The sequence below is a fragment of the Panthera leo genome, chromosome D4 (genome assembly GCF_018350215.1).
Source record: "Panthera leo isolate Ple1 chromosome D4, P.leo_Ple1_pat1.1, whole genome shotgun sequence".
Taxonomy (NCBI): domain Eukaryota; kingdom Metazoa; phylum Chordata; class Mammalia; order Carnivora; family Felidae; genus Panthera; species Panthera leo.
Window position 1 is genome coordinate 13003603 of NC_056691.1, and position 18892 is coordinate 13022494.

General features: G+C 46.0%; 1 long non-coding RNA gene across 2 annotated transcripts in view; it reads left to right on the forward strand.

Annotated features, from left to right (window-relative positions):
* Window positions 1-11385, forward strand: part of LOC122204830 — a 31100-nt gene extending 19715 nt beyond the window's left edge. Inside the window, exons 2-3 of one of the 2 annotated variants that reach the window (XR_006195795.1) lie at window positions 1237-1395; window positions 11164-11385. This is a non-coding gene — a long non-coding RNA (uncharacterized LOC122204830). Of the gene's footprint in view, window positions 1-1236; window positions 1396-5988; window positions 6292-11163 lie in introns of those variants that run through there. The other variant, XR_006195794.1, reaches the window with a different exon arrangement.
* Window positions 11386-18892: the final 7507 nt, after the last annotated feature.

Here is an 18892-nt window from a genome sequence, read left to right on the forward strand (position 1 = left end):
GTCACCTGAAATGGAGGCAAAGCATTATCGCTCTCATGTCATGGGCGAAGAGATGATGCACAGACATTAATCGACTTTCACCTTGCAGGGCAATGGCTGAGTCATTCAGGGTCACAGGTCTCCTTTTTGCTGCTTATTCTATAGGACAGCATCACCTCGTGGTCAGCAAGTTAAAAGTCCTGCTCTCCTACTGATGGAGGCAGTCTGTTGGTGACCTTGAGTGACTTTCATATTCTCTCTGGATGCCTGTTTTCTTGCTGGAAGTCTAGATAACACACCCACACTTCTGACTGTATCTTTTTTTTTTTTTTTAATTTTAACTAGGAATGATGGAATCACACATGAGGGATTTCATATTATACATAAGCAGAGAATCTCCAGGTTAGAAAGGACCTAGAAAGGGCAGCTGGCGTAGGGGTCCTAAAAATTTGCCTTACAAGAAATAGTGAAAGTTTAAAAACTACAGTTTCTCAAGGCCCATCCTACTGAAATGGAAAACCTCAATATGAGGACCAGGATTCTGTGTTTTAAAAAAATCACTCCAGGGGCGCCTGGGTGGCTCAGTCGGTTGAGCGTCCGACTTAGGCTCAGGTCATGATCTCAAGATTCGTGTGTTCGAGCCCCACATCAGGCTCTGTGCTGACAGCTCAGAGCCTGGAGCCTGCTTCTGATTCTGTGTCTCCCTCTCTCTCTGCCCCTCCCCCGCTCATATTCTGTCTCTCTCTGTCTCAAATATAAACATTTAAAAAAAAGAATCACTCCAGGTAGTCTGGCGCAGGTTTAGAAATCATGGCTTAAGTGGAACCACTCCATGGGCACGGGGGCAGGACACATGCTCCTTAGGTCTGGTAAGGGGTGAGATGTGCACTTTAAATACGTAGGCCACGGGATCAGAATCCAACCCCCTTAAAAGCAAGGGGACTGAGAGGGGATGGGAGATGAGTTGGGAGGAGGTGTTGGGGAACCCTGGACTCTGCTTTTGCCACTAAATCCTTGAGCTTAAATATGGAAGCTGGTAAAATCCCTGAATGGAGCCAGCCTCGGCATTATGCAGCTGTGTGACCTTGGACAAGCCACTCCCCATCTCTGGGCCCTGGTTTCCTGTCTGTAAAATGGGAGTGTGGGCTTATTGATCTCTAAGTTGCTCCTATGACACTTTGACACTAACCTACTATCCTTTTTGATGTGGGCATGCTATGATAATAAATGCTCTCCATTATCTTAATTTTTTAATAGAATGCCTTATGGACCCAGCACTTGTCCCACTGAATCTGTTTTCAGTCACAGGCTCCCCTGAACAGTATGAAGGCCGTGCCCGGTCCCTGAGACGGTGCGACTAAAGCATTCCAAGATGTTTCTTTGCCCTCTTCGGCTGGAAAAGCGACCTCCAAGAAGGTGAGATCTAGAGAAGGGAGACAGAAATCTAGATTGCAAAGGTATATGGAAGAAAATATGATTTGGTCTGCAGGGAGGTAAGTATCCTAGCAGACAGCTCTGCGGCAGGTGAGGGTAATTCTACCTGCTGTGTGCTGCTTCAGAAGGTGACCAGAGAAGGCTCCATCAACTGGCAACGACTGAATGTTCTCCAGTGACCATGCTCACCTTGCCCCGGGTCATGGCCGCTGTTGGCGGGAGATGCGCTTAATGGTTATAGTAGCTGGCACCAGTATTGGCTCCTCAGGCTCAAGTCTGGCCAACTGCAGAAGCTCAGCAAGGAAGGCTGTGGAAGCAGCAACGTCTTGCAGGCCAGAAATGATCAAGTGTTCACCACGACTGGAAAGGAACCAAAGGAGAACAGTTTTGGTGAGAGAGCCAAAGCCGAGGAGCCAAGTAGTAGGTTTTATTGGGCTTTTGTTAGAGTCAAGGAAATTCAACGGAGGGACATTTATTGAGTACCTCCCGTGTGTCAGAAACTGTACAGGGCTTTAGGAATTCACAGACAAGCAAGGCACAGTACCTTTCTTTAGGGGTTTATAATCTGGGGAAGTAGTTCTCCCTAAGAACAAATATCATGTCATTCTAGTGGTGACAGCATCGTGGGGGAGGGGCTTACAGGGTCTTGGGCAGCAGGAGAGGAAGGCAGGTGAGGTGACATCTGAGTAGGAGTTTGCCAGGAGAAGGGGGTAGATAGGCCAGCAAGGCAGAGAAGACAAAATTAGCAAAGACAAGCATGGTGCCCTTGGGAAGGGAGAGCAGGTTGGAGGTGTGGGGGCGATAGTGACACACAGGGGAGAGGAGAATGGGGAGGTACAGCTTTGGACTGAGCTATAGAGTTGGGCTTAGTGCGTGTGTGCGTGCGTGTGTGCGTGTGTGTGTGTGTGTGTGTGTGTGTGTGTGTGTTTGCATAAGGGCTTTAGCAAAGGGAGTCTCTTGTTAAATAGTTGCACTGGTGTTTAAAAATATTGAAAAATATTGAAAAGAATATGGAGGATGAATGGGTGGAGAGCAGGGTGGAGCCAGGGGCCATATTCAGAAGTGAGCTGGGAGAAAGACAGTGGGGCACTGGGTCCTGTTGTGTCTGGGTGTGAGCAGTATGTGAAAGAAAGGTGCAAAGAACCCTTCTTGGTTTCCTGGCTTGGTCCAGGGCTCCAGAGATGCCACCTCCCTCTCCCCACTCCCTCCTGCTCCAAGTCTGTATCAGTTGGGCTGGTGGCCTCCTGCTCTCTGTTTCTAGAACAGTCTTGCCAATCTTCCTCATTTTCCTATTTCCAGTCTCAGTTAATCTTTCTTCATCTGCACCTGATTGACTTTAGGGGTCCTGAAATCATCACGTGGTTCGATACCTACAGTAGTAACAAAACTGCAATCTGGGCTGCCCCTTTCTCCGTGTCTATATAAGCTAAGTTGCCGCCTTCATCCATTAATCACCTCTGTAACTTTTTGTAGCTTATACAGCTGTGAGCTTACAGAAAGTCCATTCATCTTGACAGAGGCATTTGCTCTTGTGTAAACAGTGGTGAATACAGCCGGCACCATTTAAAGGAAGGGAGGAGAAGAAAATAGGATGAGTTGTTGTGTGCCTGGAATCTTAACATTTACTTATTTTAGGTTCTGGGTGTCTTTTATGGGCTCGAGGAGCTATATCCAACCCCCTTTCTAGAGCTGCTGTTTCTTCCACAGGCTGTTAGGTTTGCACGCTCCAGGCACCTCGTTATATACGTATATACGCTTCCATTCACGGCAGGAGGGAGTTTTGTGTGGGAGGAAGGTCTACCTAGAGAAAGGAGCGGATGGCCCAGATGTTTGATCCACTGGGGTGAGCCCCTTCAGGACAGGCGTGGGCAATGGGGCAAGGCGCTAGGGACATCTGGAAAGACCTGAGAACTGGCCAGGAGGCAAGAGCCTCCCTCCCTCCTTTGCCATTCCGAAGGCAGGGTGGGCCAACCTCTCTCCAAGTTCACCTCAAGGTTTACAAGGGTCAGCGTGTTTGTGCTGGCCTTGACATTTTCACAAATTGCTCTGTAGTTGTTTTCATTAGTTTTATTCCAGCTGCTGCTCCAGGGTCCTTCTGGCAGCCTGGCCGTCCAAGCCGGCTTGGAAACCCTCCTTAATTGACTCAAGTCATGAAAAGGTGCCATCTGCTTCGAACTCTTGCCTGTTCCAATGCCGGACAAATCCCAGGCATGCACCATAGGAAAAGCAGTAATGAGGTTCACACCTCCAAGTTTACAGTGCCTAACTCTGTCTGGTCAGGTGTTAAGTGCAGAGGTGAAGTGCAAGCCCGGGGGAGGGTCTAAAGAGTAAACAGGCCTGGAGAATGTGCTTCCTCCTGGGTCCTAAGTGACGCCAGCTTGGGGAGGAGATTTCACAGCCATCCTGTCAAAACCCTGCGGTTAATAACATCATGATGACCTAAATAAATTCACAGATATCAGTTACTCCCTGTGTTTTCACTTCACACCAGCCCTCCACAGATGCGCCTCAGCTTGGGAAATACTGGGGAAAAGGCCTTAGGGAGAACTGCCCTGTGAAGCTATTAGTTTTATCCCACTTCATAGAAAGAAAATAAGAAACTTAAGGAGGTTTAGGAAGAAGAGCCACTGTCGCCATGATGCAGCCGATGAGTGTTGCCGTCCAAACACTTTCTCGTTTCCTATTTATTATTTAAAAGAGATACCAAGGGCAGTGTCCGTGGAGCAAAATATTTATTGACTTTCGTGGAACATCCCCCAACAGCGACTTTTTTTTAAAAAGTTGTTATACCAACTGTAGTGTGAAATTGACTTCTATCTCCTCCAGTACTTCTATCTCCTGCAGTCAGAGTGCCTTTCTTTGACACATTCCGAGACATTAATATGGACCCAAGTTCAAGCATGCCTCAGAAAGTTACATGCTAAAGAGGGGCTCTAGTACACTGCTGTTTGTTTATCAGGAGAGATGAGTCCCTACTGGAAATCAGGAAGCAGCAGGATGGTCTAAAATGTACTGCTAGTGTAGGGCATGGGAGGTGGGGGCCAGTGGCAGAAGGGGAAGCAGTAAATGAAACCCAATTTAAGATCTGGATCAACCAAGAGCTACGTGTAGACCTTGTTTGGATACTGACTTGAACACACAGAGTAACTATAAAACAAACAAACAAAACCTGAGGGGTGTCTGGGTGGCTCAGTTGGTTATCTGTTGGACTTAAGGTCAGGTCATGATCTCATGGTTCATGGTTCCTGAGTTTGAGCTCTGCATCAGGCTTTCTGCTCTTAGCCCAGAGCTGGCTTCAAATCCTCTGTCCCCTCTTGTCTGCCCTGCCCCCACTCATGCACACATGCTTTCTCTCTCAAAAATAAATACACATTGAAAAAACCTGAGATGATGGTGGGGGGGAGGGGGGGTAAGATACTGATTGGATATTTGGTGACATTAAGAGTGTATTTTTTTTATGTCATTGTGATTATGTTTTTTTAAAAAGAATTCTCATCTTCCTATCTTTTGGAGCTATGTACTGAAGTATTTACAGATGAAATGATATAATGTCTGAAAATTGTTTCAAAATAACCCAAAGGGTCAGGGTGGGGGTTAAGTGTATGGCAAGGGAGGGGGGGCAGGAGATGAAAAAAAGAAACTGGCCTTGAACTGGTAATTGTTGAAGATAAGAGATGCTTACAAGAGTTATGGGTTTTGCATATTATTTTCTCTACTTTTCTATGATGAACATTTCCATGATGCAAAGTTAAAAATGAAAGCCCTCAATGGCTCTGATCTCTGCTAGCTTTTCTTTGGAGGGGAGGGAAAAGGTATTAAGGATCCCATCTCCAACCCAGCATGGAATTCTTACTTTTTTGAAATTTATAATCAAAGAAATCTCAATGGGCTCTTCCTAATGTTATGAATCTTTGATTATATGATTCTGTAAAACTCTGTTCAATTGATATAGTAGTCACAGCAATCATCAGTGCTGTCCCCCACTGGGATTGGGGAGAGGCAGAAAAGAAAGGGACTGCTTCCCACTGGGATGTGGTTGATTTTTTTTTTTTTTAATGTTTATTTTTAACAGAGAGAGAGAGAGAAAGAGAGAGACAGAGACAGAGAGAGAGAGAGAGTGAGTGTGTGTGTGTGCACGAGTGGAGGAGGGACAGAGGGAGACAGGGACAGAGGGTCTGAAGCAAGCTCTGTGCTAACAGCCGAGAGCCGAATGTGGAGCTCAAACTCACGAACTGTATCGTGAGATCAGGACCTAAGTCAAAGTTGGACACTTAAACCGACTGAGCCACCCAGGTGTCCTGGAAGTGTTGGTTTTTTGCTTCCACAAAGTCAGGACCTGGTCTGAATGGCCATGATGGGGTGGGGTGATGTGGGCTATGCTTTTGGGAACTCATATAAATGATGTAGGGAGAATAGTTATGGTTTAGGTGATAAAGCTCATTTTAAAGAAACTGCATCCTAGGTTCAAAAATAACTTATACCTTAGCCTGGATTTCTGATGCCATCACACCTGTATTAGTTATCTGTGCTGTGTAACAAATTCCCCCCAAACCATTAACCTTTATTATCTTACAGTTTCTTTGCAAGGTGGTTCTGGCTCAGAGTCTCTCTCTCTGTCAAAGCTGCAGTCAGGCATCGTCTGGGGCTGTAGTCATCTGAAGGCCGAAGGGAGGATCTGCTTCTGATTGCATTCACGTGGCTGTCGGCACACTTCAAATCTGTTTCCAGATTCACGCCCATGGGCCTGTCTGCAAGGCTGCCCCATGACATGGCGGCCGGCTTCTCCTAGAGCAAGTGAACCGAGAGAGCATGAGAGAGAGCATGTGACAAGGAAGCCACAGTCTTTGTATATCATAATCTTGGAACCAATCACTCATCCTTTCTGCTGTATTCTATTTTTTTTTTAAGTGAGTCACTAAATCCATCGAGGGGGAGCGATTCATCCTCATTTGCCCGGGACTTTCCTACGTTAACGCTGAAAGTCCTGCATCTTGGGAATCCCCTCAGTCCGGGGCAAACCACAGTGACCGGTCACCCTGAATCAAGGCTACACTCAAGGGGAGGGAATTACACAAGGGTGTGAATACCGAGTGTGGGGGATCGCTGAGGGTCACCTTGGAGGCTGCCTGCCACAGCAACCTTTCTAAGATTTGCTTTTCTTCATTACTGAAAAAATCAGGCCTGTGAGCCACTTTGTGATTTATAAAATACACGTCTCAGTTTTTAAACGATATAATGAATCATGTTAAAGTGAATTGAATAAATAGACAAAGCAACTTTAGAAACAGAATTTTATTTGAGGTGGGTTCATGAGATTTATTATATCCATTGTATTTTTTATTCTCCTATCTAGTCATTATTTCAAAGCAAATATTGAAGTTGGCACAAACCAGTTCTGTCTTTTGCTTTGATTTCCAGAATTTCTGGTTAGATTTATGACCTAATTTTTAAGAAAAGTTAACTTCTGAACTATAAAAGTATCATGTTTCATTATAGGCTGTGTGGAATCTAGAGGAGTGATATGAAGCAAAAAGAAAAACATCTGAAGATTTTTGCTAATTTCTGTACTTTGTGTGTAACCTGAATAGTACATTTTCTATCTTTTCAAAAATTCTTCATCCATGTGCTCCTTAGGGTTCATATTTTTCCAATTAAGAGGATGTACCCTGATTTTCTTCACATTTTCTCTGTGGCTAGATATTTTAATAATTATTATTTTTTGATAGTTTAGTTATTTTGAATTTCAGAACATGTTTTAAAAATTTTAACCCATGTTTGACCATTCTGACTCTGACGTAGAAGTCAATTCATTCATTCATTCATTCATTCAGTCAGTCAGTGACCCTTATTTGTGAAGCTCTGTGCCTCCAGGAGAGGAGTGGTTGCATAATAGAATGAGGAATTTGAAAGAGGGGATTGAGTTCTGGCTCAGTTTTTCCCTCTTTCGGGACTGACCTGCCAGCAGAGAGCTCCCGTTCTGCTCTCCCAAGGCATCCTCTATATAGAGCAGACTTTGCCTCTGTTGAGGGCCTTGTAATCATTCAGTGCTGCCCATCACTGGGTGGGTAAGTTGGCCTAATTCTGGAATCCGGCATGAGAAAGCTCATTTTTGCTACATCCCTAAGCCACATCTTCCCACCCAACCTTTTGGGTGATGTCTTAGTCAGTGAAGGCTTCTATAACAAAAATATCATAAACTGGATGGCTTAAACAACAAGCATTTACTTCTTACAGGTCTGGAGGCTGGGAAAGCCCAAAATCAGGGTCCAGCATGGTTGGCTTCTGATGGGGGCCCTCTTCCTGGCTTGTAGCTGGCCGTCTGCTCGCTGTGTCCTCACATAGTGGAGGGCAGAGAGCTCTCTTGTGTCTCTTCTTACAAAGGCACCAACCAACCCATCATGAGGGCTCCGCCTCACCTCCCAAAGGTCTCATCTCCAAATACCATCACGCCAGGGATAAGAGTTTCAACATGTGAATTTGGGGGAAACACATTCAATTTACAGAAGCAATAAGGTTGTTACCTTCATCTCCTTCTGTCTGACTCCTGTGACTTTCTCTCAGTCGGTTCCAAACTTGGGTGAGGAAGGGACACCCTCAAATATCAACAGCTGAGGTCTAGTGTTTGGGTGTGTGTGTGGGGGGGTGGGAGGGGGAGTGGGGCTGATTTGGCTGAAAGGCCAAAGCACTAGGCCATGTCTGAATACATATATGCCTATATATAATATATACATATGTATATAAAATATATACATACATATATAAAATATATACACATATATGCATATCTATGCCAAATAAATACAACAATGCTATATATAATATATATAATAATATACAATAATGCTGTGCACACTCGCCTTAGGATTTAATGCTGCAGAGGGATACATATATGCACATAGAAACGTGTGTATACACATACATTTGCTACATATAATAGAACAAATTTTCCCCAGTAGCCTTTAAATTCAAAGTCAGTAAAGACAAGGAAGGGACTGTTTCCATATTTCTGCTGTCCTCACTCAAGGTTAGCTTTTTTTTTTAATTTTTATTTATTTTGAGAGAGAGATAGAGAGTGTGCTCATGCGGGTGTGGGGGAGGGCAGTGAAAGAGGGAAAGAGAGAATCTCAAGCTGGCAAGCAGGCTCCGTGCTATAAGCCCTGAGCCCCAGGTGGGGCTCGATCTCATGAACTGAACCGTGAGATCATGACCTGAGCCCAAACCAAGAGTTGGACGCTGAAACGACTGAGCTACCCAGGAGTCCCAAGGTTAGCTCTTTGAATCACGCCTCTCTTCCAACTGGGGATTTAAATTCCTTGGAAAGACAGTATGTGGATGGCAAGAAGTTTAGGACCTGGTCCTTCTTCTGACCACATCACTGGCTGTGTGACCTGGAATGGTGTGGTCCCGCTTCACTGCCTGAGTTTCACTGCAGCTAGTAGGGTAGAGGCTGTGCTGTACTGGCTCTCTCAGTCCTTCCATAGGTGTGTGCTCTGAACAAACAGCCTATGATGTGTAGGTAGCCAGAGGGAGATATGATGGGAGGGAGAAGGTGGGAACGTTTGAAGACACAGGAGATAGGGTAGCCCCCACCCCCTGGAGAGTGGTAAACTATGCAACTGGCAAAGGATAGAGATCCAGACATTTCAACTGAATGCATTGCCTACCTCATCAAATAAAAGAATGATAGCGGTAACTGTAGTCGATTTTTGCACCCTTTAAAAGAAAGGTAGCTATAGGTGTAACCGTGCTTGGCACTCCCATTGGGTGATGTGACGGACACACACAGTGGTGCACCAGCCACGGACCCTTCTCCATGGCTTGCCAGCTTTGGCAAGAGAATTCACTTGTGAGCTCCAGAGAAACTGCTGCCTAAGGGTGGGACGGGTCAAATGCTATGGAACTGGATAAACCAGAAAATGACATCTGAGCCTTTCTGTTTAAGTTGTCAAGTATTTACCAGATGAATTCCATCCGGAGAGCTCCCCTATGATTCATGTTTGGTTCTCTCACCTGGCCTCTCCTACAGAAGGCATGATAAATATTTATTGAATGTACTGGCACATATTATTTATAAACCCCTGTGCTTGGGTTGTGGTTAGGTAGGGACACATTTAGAGAAGATTTTGTGTTCGCTACAACTCTGTGCTAGAAAGATCTGACTCAAGATGCTTAATATGGGTTGCTTAAGTATTTACCTTGTTCCCTTGTATTTTCTGCTTTTCAGTTCCTACTCATTCAAGCACTTCCCCTCCCTTCCCTCCACCCCCACCTGTAGGCTGTCACCTGCTTTGGAGGACAATTTTCCTTTTTTAAGCTTATTTATCTATTTGGAGAGAGAGTGAGCAAGTATGGGTGTATGAATAGGGGAGGGAGAGAGAGGATCCAAAGCAGGCTCTGCAGTCAGCGTGGAGCACAGTGTGGGGCTCGATCTCACGAACTCTGAGATCATGACCTGAGCTGCAATCAAGAGTCGGACGCTTAACCACTGAGGCAGGCTTAACGGATAGAGCTTACCAGGCGCCCCTGGAGGACAACTCTTTTGGAGAGTTCCTAAAGCCTTGGATTTTCCAGACTGTTCCATTGCCTCTCAGACACCAGCTCACCAGAGTTTGCCCTGAAATGCACACAGTGATTTCTGTGCTAGATACTGACTTTTTGGTATTTCCTGCTGGAGCTTTGTTTGGGTGGAGTCCCCTTTGGAAGTGCCAGGGTTTTCCTGTTTGTGCAGTTGCTTTGCAAAACCTTAAATAAACTCTGTTGTGGTGTGTTCAGAATCATAACCACTCAACAACTATTTATTAAGTAAGCACCTACTAGGAGCCTGGGCACTGTTCAAGCAGCTGGGTATACAGTGGTGACCTCAGGGGACACCGCTTTCAAAGAGCTTTCAGTCAGGCCCAGGACACAGACTGGTAAACAGGCATTTGCCCTCTCCACGTGGTGAGAGCCGCGAAGGATAAAGTCCAGGGTGCGGGAGGAGAGGCGAGGTGCAGAGAGCAGAGACAGCGGACCCAGGGTCGGGACGGGCAGGGCTTGGGAGTGTGGGTGTGTCAGCACAGCCTTCCTGGGGCCAAATCCAGCTAGGCTGCACCCCAAATCCAAGAAACTAATTTTCATAGAACCTTTTCTCATTTATCTGCGAGGAGGTGACTCAGCTTGATTTGCAAGAACACTTTTTCAAGTCTTTTTTTTATTAACTTGTTTTATTTTCTATTTTTTAAAATTTACATCCAAATTAGTTAGCATATGGTGCAACAATGATCTCAGGAGTAGATTCCTTAGTGCCCCTTACCCATTTAGCCCATCCCCCCTGCCACCATCCCTCCCTTGACCCTCAGTTTGTTCTCCCTATTTATGAGTCTTTTTTTCAATAGCTTGAGCATCTCAACTCCCTCTGTTTACGCTGAGCTGCTTGTTAGCACGGAGGCACCAAATCTCCTAGGGGCAGAAGCAGGGACCAAGACCGCCCGCTGGAGGGAAGGTCTGGGACAGGGGAAGCATTGCATTTCCTGCTTGGAAGGAGAAGGGAGAGGTGGGGTCAGGCGGGGGCGGGTGTGGGGTTGTGGGGAGGGAAGTGAAGTGCTCCCAAGATTCCAACAATTCAGGTCTTTGTAGGGAACTTCATGATTTCATTTGTAGTGAATTTTAGGGATGTCAAGCAGGCACATCTCTCTTCAAATACCAGATAGGCAACCAAACCCTGTTCCAGAGCCCCCGGATGTAAATGACTTCTGCATTTTCTCTTTTTAGATCATCCAGACCATTGTTCCCCTCCATTCGTGCAAATGATAAAGACCAACTTCTTGCCAAAAGAAAAAAAAATAGGGTGTGTGAGATGCGGAACGGTACAAAGGATTCTGTGCGTCTCGCCAGAGGGATGGAGTGGCCTGCAATTAGTCTTGGATCTGCTTTTGATCTCTTGGTTGGGCAATAAAATACCTATTTACTTAATTTTAAAATGTGTTTCTTCAGGAATGATTTACACGCGATAAAATGCACTCGTTTTAAGCATACCATTCTACGAGTTCTGACAACTGTGTATACAGATGCCGCTACCTACCCATCCAAGACACGAACATTTGCAACCCCCAAAGCTCCCTTAGGGCTTTTTGTAGTTACCCCAGCCCCAGCCCCAGGCAACCACTGACCCACTTTCTGTCACCAGAGATTCAGGTTGCCTGTTTCAGAATTTCCAATAAATGGAATCACACCATAGTGTTCTTCTGTGTCTGGCTATTTCACCCAGGATAATGCTTTTGAGATTCACTCTTGTTCATATGTCCTTAGCTCATTCCTTTTTTATTTAAAATGCCGATTTTTGGAGCAGCAAGTAATCGTGCGGCATATCACTCAGTGAGATGAGCAGATCGAGGAAGTCCCTCTGGTCTAAAAATTCTATCAACGTGCCCAGGAAGGGTAGGCCTGGGAACTGCATCAGGTTAGTCCAGATCACGTTGGAGAAGCAGCCAGGCACACGAATTTCTGAGCGGCAGGAGCCCAGGAGAATGGGGAGTGAAGCCCTCGGTGAACGACAAGACGTATTAACAGAGGATGGCAGGGCTATTTGTTCGGTTCTGTTATGAGCTCAGCAAAATGTGACAATCCCGGGAAACATAAACATCTATTGCTGTGTTTCTATGTGTGCTTGCCTCAGGAGACCCAGCAGGGAGTGGCAGGTGGCAGGACTGGAGTCAGGCAGAGATTACCGGGTAAAGTGGAATCGCTACTAAGCTATGTCAGTTGCGTAGCCTATAAATACGAATTATAATGAGAGTTAATATTCATTGAGCTCTCACTATGCACCTAGCTCCGTTCCTTATACCCACCATATCCTACGAAGCCAACGCCTTTAGTTCTGCCCGCATCCATTCTGTCCCTTTTCCATATCCCTGCACACTTATCGCTGCAAGCTGTGTGTCCCCAGCAGCCGGTGTGGCGGTGGCTCCACGTTGGGCAATAGCCCTCGAGCTACGCAAACCACTCCCTCGAGCTACGCAAACCACTTTGCATCCCAGCCCGGAGAGCAGAAGTGCCTGGGACTTCCAGGTAACCAAACAGGGCAGGGACAAGCGCCCCAGATTCCCATGTCACCTGCTTTGTCTCCCTACTTCACGGTATTTTGCGTGACTCAGTGTTGCTGGGCCTCCCTCCCTTCGTCGTCCCACACTCCTCAGCTTCTGGAGCTGTGCTTTCTGGGCCACTTCCTAGTACATCATGTCCACCTGAGTCTGTTTCTGGGGACCCCAAACTTAGACAAAGCACTGTTACTACAGTTGTTTTACAAATAAGGAAACTGAGTGTCTCTTTTTCTCTCTCTCTCTCTCTCCCCCTTCTCTCTCTCTCTGTCTCTCTCTCTCTCTCTCACACACACACATGCACACATGCACACACACACACACACACACACACACACACACACCTCCAGTTAGCTCCTACTCATCCTTCAGATGAGAACCTGAACTTCACGATCTCAGGCAGCCTTTCTGGACTCCCCAGCCATGGGAAGTCCTCTGCTAATGTTCTCAGAATCATCCTATATAGTACAAATCTCCATGGTCACTTTGTCTGACTATTTCACCAACGACCATCTCCTCTGCTGCCTCCAGGAGGTCAGGGGCCCCATCTCTTAGCGCCCTCACCTGTATCCCCAGCACTCGAGCAAAGTTTCTAGAACATAGTAATTGCTCAATAAATTTTTTCTGAACGAATGATTTGAAGTTCCTTCAATTTTCTCACAGGCACTCACTGGCCTTCCAGATACATCTCAGCCTCTGCATGGGCAAGAAATGCATAATGTATAACCCCCAGGGGTGATACAAGACCTCTCACCCACATCTATTCTTCTGGGTATTTAGGGAAGCACAATATCCAGGGCAAGGTGACATTACTTTGCTCCGGGGGACCGAAATTTAGCATCAACTGTAGAGTTGAATCCAGAGGTGAGCCTCGAAGCCTGGGTAAAATTTGAATGGATTATTAGGAGGAAATTTGAATACTATTTTAATGAACTATAATGCCATTTAAATACACACACATTGTGAATAAAATACACATTCTTGGATCCCTGTACTTCTCCTCCAAAGTACACTTAGTCCCAAGTCCTCATTAGGAAGCTGATAAGGTTCTATTTCCCTTCTATTCCGGCAATGCTGATTCGCCAGCTATATAAAATTTACAAACTGCTTTGGAAGCATTTGTGGAGAAAGGTGCTATATGAATGTATGAGATTATTGAAATGAATGCCGATTTAGAGATGTCCCAGGTGGATAGTTAAAATATACCTGGGCACACACATACACTCATACCCACGCTCAGGGTACTTTCTGCTCTGATCAGCGAGGATAGATTTTCCTACCTGACAGGTGACTGTAAGTCAAGAAGTGTGTTTTAATAGTTGCCAGCTTTCTGCTGCTGTGGGCTGCTGTCTCAGGCAATCCTTCACTTCCCGGGACACAGGACCTGAAGGATCTTGACACGTTCTCTCCAGTGTGCATGGAGAGGTGGTGTTCAGCAGAAAGGTAAATATTGGCATGCTGTACATGAGTGATGAGTATAAATAAGGCAGGATATCCTTGGACAAGTTCACCACTGGACCCGTCAGGTTTCTTATCAATAGGCAATAAAATAAGAAATCACGAGTTTCCCAGGTTTTTGCCAAATCAGAACAAGTTACTTTTGTAAAAGCTGGCAGGTATTTGAGAGTCAGTAAATGCTGAGTAAATAATTCTGAAGGTAAACACATGTCCTTACTTCTACAAACCCTGATTACTGGATTAGATTACTGAACTTGCTCCTTTTGACTTTATCCCTCATAATCCTGCCCATCAATGTTTGCTCAGAGGAGCTCAAATAAACCAGGCTGCTCTATACCCCAGTGCCTTTACACGTGCTTTCCTTCGTGCTTGGCCTGCAATGCTTTCCATTAATCCAGGTGGGCTGGGGGCACTTTTAGATATTTTAATACCCAGTACTAGGAAAACTTGTAATTTCCTTTATGAAGCTTTTCTCGACAAATTGTCCTTCTCCTAAAACTGCCATTTTTGGGCCCATACAAATGCAACTGCACATATCTATTTAACATAAACAGGTCTGGGCTCTCTTGGGAAGTCCCTGCTCACACTCTGTACCCTCTGAGGCCATAATCAATACTTCATTGCCATCCAGTTGCCCCCTTGTGACCTCTCAAGTCTCTTCCCAGAGCATTTTGAGTAATGTGTATTTTACTCAAATGTTCAAAAGGGAGAAAAGGAGAGACATTGAACAGAATGCGGCCAAACTTCATAAAAATCGCCACCATTCCCAAAGCCTTTCTCGTTTTTTTTTAAATGTTTACTTATTTTTGAGAGAGAGAGCGAGCGCACGTGCATTGGGGAGGAGCAGAGACAGAGGGAGAGAGAATCCCAAGTAGTCTCTGTGCTGTCAGCATAGAGCCCGACACAGGGCTCAATCTCACAAACAGTGAGATCATGACCTAAGTCAAAGTCAAGAATCAGATGCTTAACCCACTGAGCCATCAGGTGCCTCCAAAGCCTTTCCTCTTATTACCAGTGGCCTTCTCTCCTCTCTCTCCTCCATTCTCCACTGTCTTCTGACCTCCTTCCACCCTGGATGCCTCACTGTCACCTCTATTCCATTTAGCAATTTAGCCCTTATAACCCTTTCTCCTGCATAAAGGAGGAATCCTCAAAATCCTTTGCATCCTTGAAATTTTAGTTCCTCTCAACAGACTAGCTCTTCGAGATCTCTCTTAAAAGGCAAAGGTAAAAAAATATATATATTTCTTCTCTTTCTGCTAAAACCTGGCACAACTTGATGGTAGGAATCGAGCCGTATACACTTCTGTGTCTCCCATGTAAAGTATTTAAAGTATTTTGTGAATGAAAGAATAAAAGAATATAGCCACAGATTAAAATCCCTCAAGATCCATTGTGATCATGACTTTCTTCTGCTCAAACTTTCTTCTACTTTCTCAACTCATGCTCTGGCCAACTGTCACTTCTCTCTGACTCTAGAACTCCGCTCAGCTGGATGGGCCCTCTCTCCTCAAGGCCCCCATGCGTACACAATAACCTTGCCTTCAGGTGTTCATTTGGGTTGTGTCTCCAAGGCCTGGAATAGCCTATGTCATTGATGAGAGCGGTTGGTGGTGGGGTACCTTCACCATATTGAAGGCCAAGGTGAATGCAGTTGGTCTAGTCTTGTAGGTCCATTCAAGTCCTTCCTACTCCTAAAGGCTCAATACCCAGCCTTCCTCAGGACATTTCACTGATGTCTTCCGGCCAGGTATAATTCACTCTCTTGAGTCCTCAGGATATAAACCTTGAATGCAACCACTCTGATGCACTTAATCATCCAGACGTACATTATCGTGGAATTTTGAAGTGGGAGGTTTTGAGATCATTCTTCTTCCCAGAATGTGGTCATGATTAGATCTATTTACTAAAATTTCAAGGGTTTCCTCCCCTGCCCCAGTTCCAGGCTTGGGGTAGGTGTGTGCTTATCTAACCCCTTCAAGTTATGTGGTTATGTGAGCGTATTTAATTTGCTTTGCCCAATGAAATGTAAGCAGAATTGACATGAGCCCCCTTTGTGGAGGAAGCTTTCAGAGGAAGAAGCGTTAAGAGCTGGTGAGTGATCAATCACTCTGTCTTTCTCCTGACATAGTGACTGGCAGTGTTAGAGATATCTGGTGGATTGTTTATCAGCATGGGTTCTTGAGTAAGGAAGCGTCCAGCAGATTCATAATGGAAACACGACGTGAGCGAGAAGTAGACCTTTGTTGTGTTATATCACAACATTAGCTTTAGAGGTGATTTGAATAATTAATAACATAAAGTATTATTATAGCACAACCCACCCTATCCAGACAGACTGTAAGTTCCTTGAAGGCAGCACCCATGCATAACTGACCCTTCTATCCCCCAGAGAACATAGCACAATGTCCCCTGGAAGCTCAATAACCATTGCTGATTGAGTATACATACTGAGAGGAGGTAAATACATGAGACTGGAAGGTGGGGCTTGATGTCAAGACTTCTACTTGAGACTTTGCCCTCTGTAAATCCTAAATAAATGTGCAACATGATTCCAACAGTATTCTAATAAGATCCTTACACGCGAGGAGGCAGAATAGCGCAATGATAGGAACCTGGGCTCCTATGCTGGAGAGGCTTGGGTTTAAGTACTCTGCCAGGTACTTGGCTGCATGACGGTGGGCTCATTACTGAAGCTGTGTGAGTCCGAAATAACACCACTAGCTGCTGTATAGAATTATTGTGGGGATTAAATGAGAGAATGTATGTAAAGTGCCTGGCACATAATGAATGGGCGACCAACGTCATTCTCTTAGGCTCTTCTCCCATCAAATGTGTGTGGGTTGTATGAAATCTTGCCTAATTCTCTGGGAACAACTTCCCTTCATTTCCTCCCTCTGAGATCTTGGTCAATTGCCTAGTCCTCGAATTTATTTAGCTTGGTCTACCTCAGATCCCTAGGGTTTTGCTTTTACTGCCCCATGCACACTCTGGTATTCTGAGAAATTCCATTTGCAACTGGCTAGAGTTGGCAGTTGCTTTTGGCAAAGGACTCCAATGGAGGCGGGGGTGGGGGGGTAGCACTTTTGCGACAGGTTGCCTGCTGCCGAAATTTTAAACAGGGCCCTCCATGTGGTGGGTCTAGTCAGGGAGGTGATCTTCATGGGGGAGAAAGAATGTAGGATGTCACGGTGACCAGCTCCAGGAGAGCCCCACCTCAGCCTGGGCCCTGGCTCTAAAGGCAGATGATTCTTCCACTGAACTCTGGGATCGTATCTGTGATGGTAGCAGGGATGTCTGTGAATTTATCAATGGCTGACTCCTTCCACAGGTTGGGGCTTGGTGTGGTACCTGAGGGCTTGTGTTTCCTGAAATCCTAGCCTGGCGAGCCTTGTGTTTTTAGGTTTATGTATTGCCCCTGAGTTCCATGGGGCTACCTCTGTCTACACTGTCTACACTACACCCCCCTCCCCCCGCCTCCCCACATAGCAGCCGCCGTGATGTAGCATGTCCAACCTCTCCAAAGGTGCTTGTGTAACTTGTTTTTCAAAGTCTTGGCAGGAGCTCCAGTCCTGAAGTGAGAAAGGCTGTTTACATTCTAGAAGGGCAGTCCCGAGAAATGTCTTGCATCAGGGCTGTTCCCGGCCAATCCCTACTCCCCAGAAGCTTCTTTCTCTCTGGGATGGCTTGGGACAGCCAGAGAGATGGTGTGGAACCCAAGGAAGGCGCTTGAGCATGAAAAAGGGAGGCTACGAGGAAGCATTCATCCAACCCCAGGGCTCTGCCACAGCCCTGTGTAAACTATGCTCCGTTGAAAGGTGGGCAAGTATCTCCAAGGCTCTTGTTGCCTCATTGTCTGGTGCAGTGCCTCGCACAGAGCACAGTGCTAGGTGTTGGTGCTCAACAGACGTTACTAAGTCAATAACTGTGCAAACGCGTGAGCAAGAAAGTCCGAGAGGGCACACTGGTGGAAGTTCTCAGCTGACACCAGTTAATAGCTTTCTCTCAACAGGACTTGCATTAAGAATCACAATCATTGCTATCTATTATCTAGTCTATGCCATGCAAAGGCATAGATAGTTTCCTTAAATTCTACAGTAGGCAGTAGTTCTACAAAGCCGGTGGTCCTGGTTCTAGTTAATAGCTGAGGAGGGCGCAGAGACTCGTGGGCACAAGGTCAGGGGATCTTGCCTGAGGTTTCCCAGGATTCAAAGCCTCTGGCAAGCACCGGAGTCCGGGTTTTTCTACTTGCCATCTCTCTACCCTGCCGCTCAGCCCTGCTGGTCTCTGCATCCTGTAACAGCACAGAAGGGGACCTCAAGGGGCACAGAGGCCACACTTTCCTGCCCTGCTGTGGGCAGCTACTCATTCTCGTTGTCATTCCTTCCTGCAGCAGCTGGGCCTGGATTCAGCAGGAAAGAACACTGGGAAGCAGTTTCATTCCAGGCTTCTGTGTTTCGTACTGAAAAACACCCACCTGTATTCAGGCCTTCTGGTACCTCAGTCTCCAGACCTTCCCCAGAAAACATCCTATCCCTCTCCCTGACACCTTCCCTCTTCTGATGGGCTTCATGGCCAGGTTTTCTCTTCACTGGAAAAAATCTTGCCATGAATATTATTCTACGGACAGTGCCTGACACCGTATATACCCTCCATAAATATTTACCGAACTGCACGCTAACCTCCAGACAAAAGAAGAAAAAAACAAAACAAAACAGGGATCCAGAAGGAAATGGAAAAGCTTAGAGGGTGGGTGAGGGGGCCCAGCAAGCAGCCAGCTCTCCTCTTTCCCGGCCTCTCCCTGCCTGAATAAAGAAGCGGGGGCAGATTCAGAGTTAATGCTGTCGTTTGATTACAGTAACATCAAAACCGGCAGCAAAGCTCCAGTCAACGCCAGAGCACAAGCGAACACGCAGGGGCTTGTTTCCTTGGAAATGTTTCAGCGG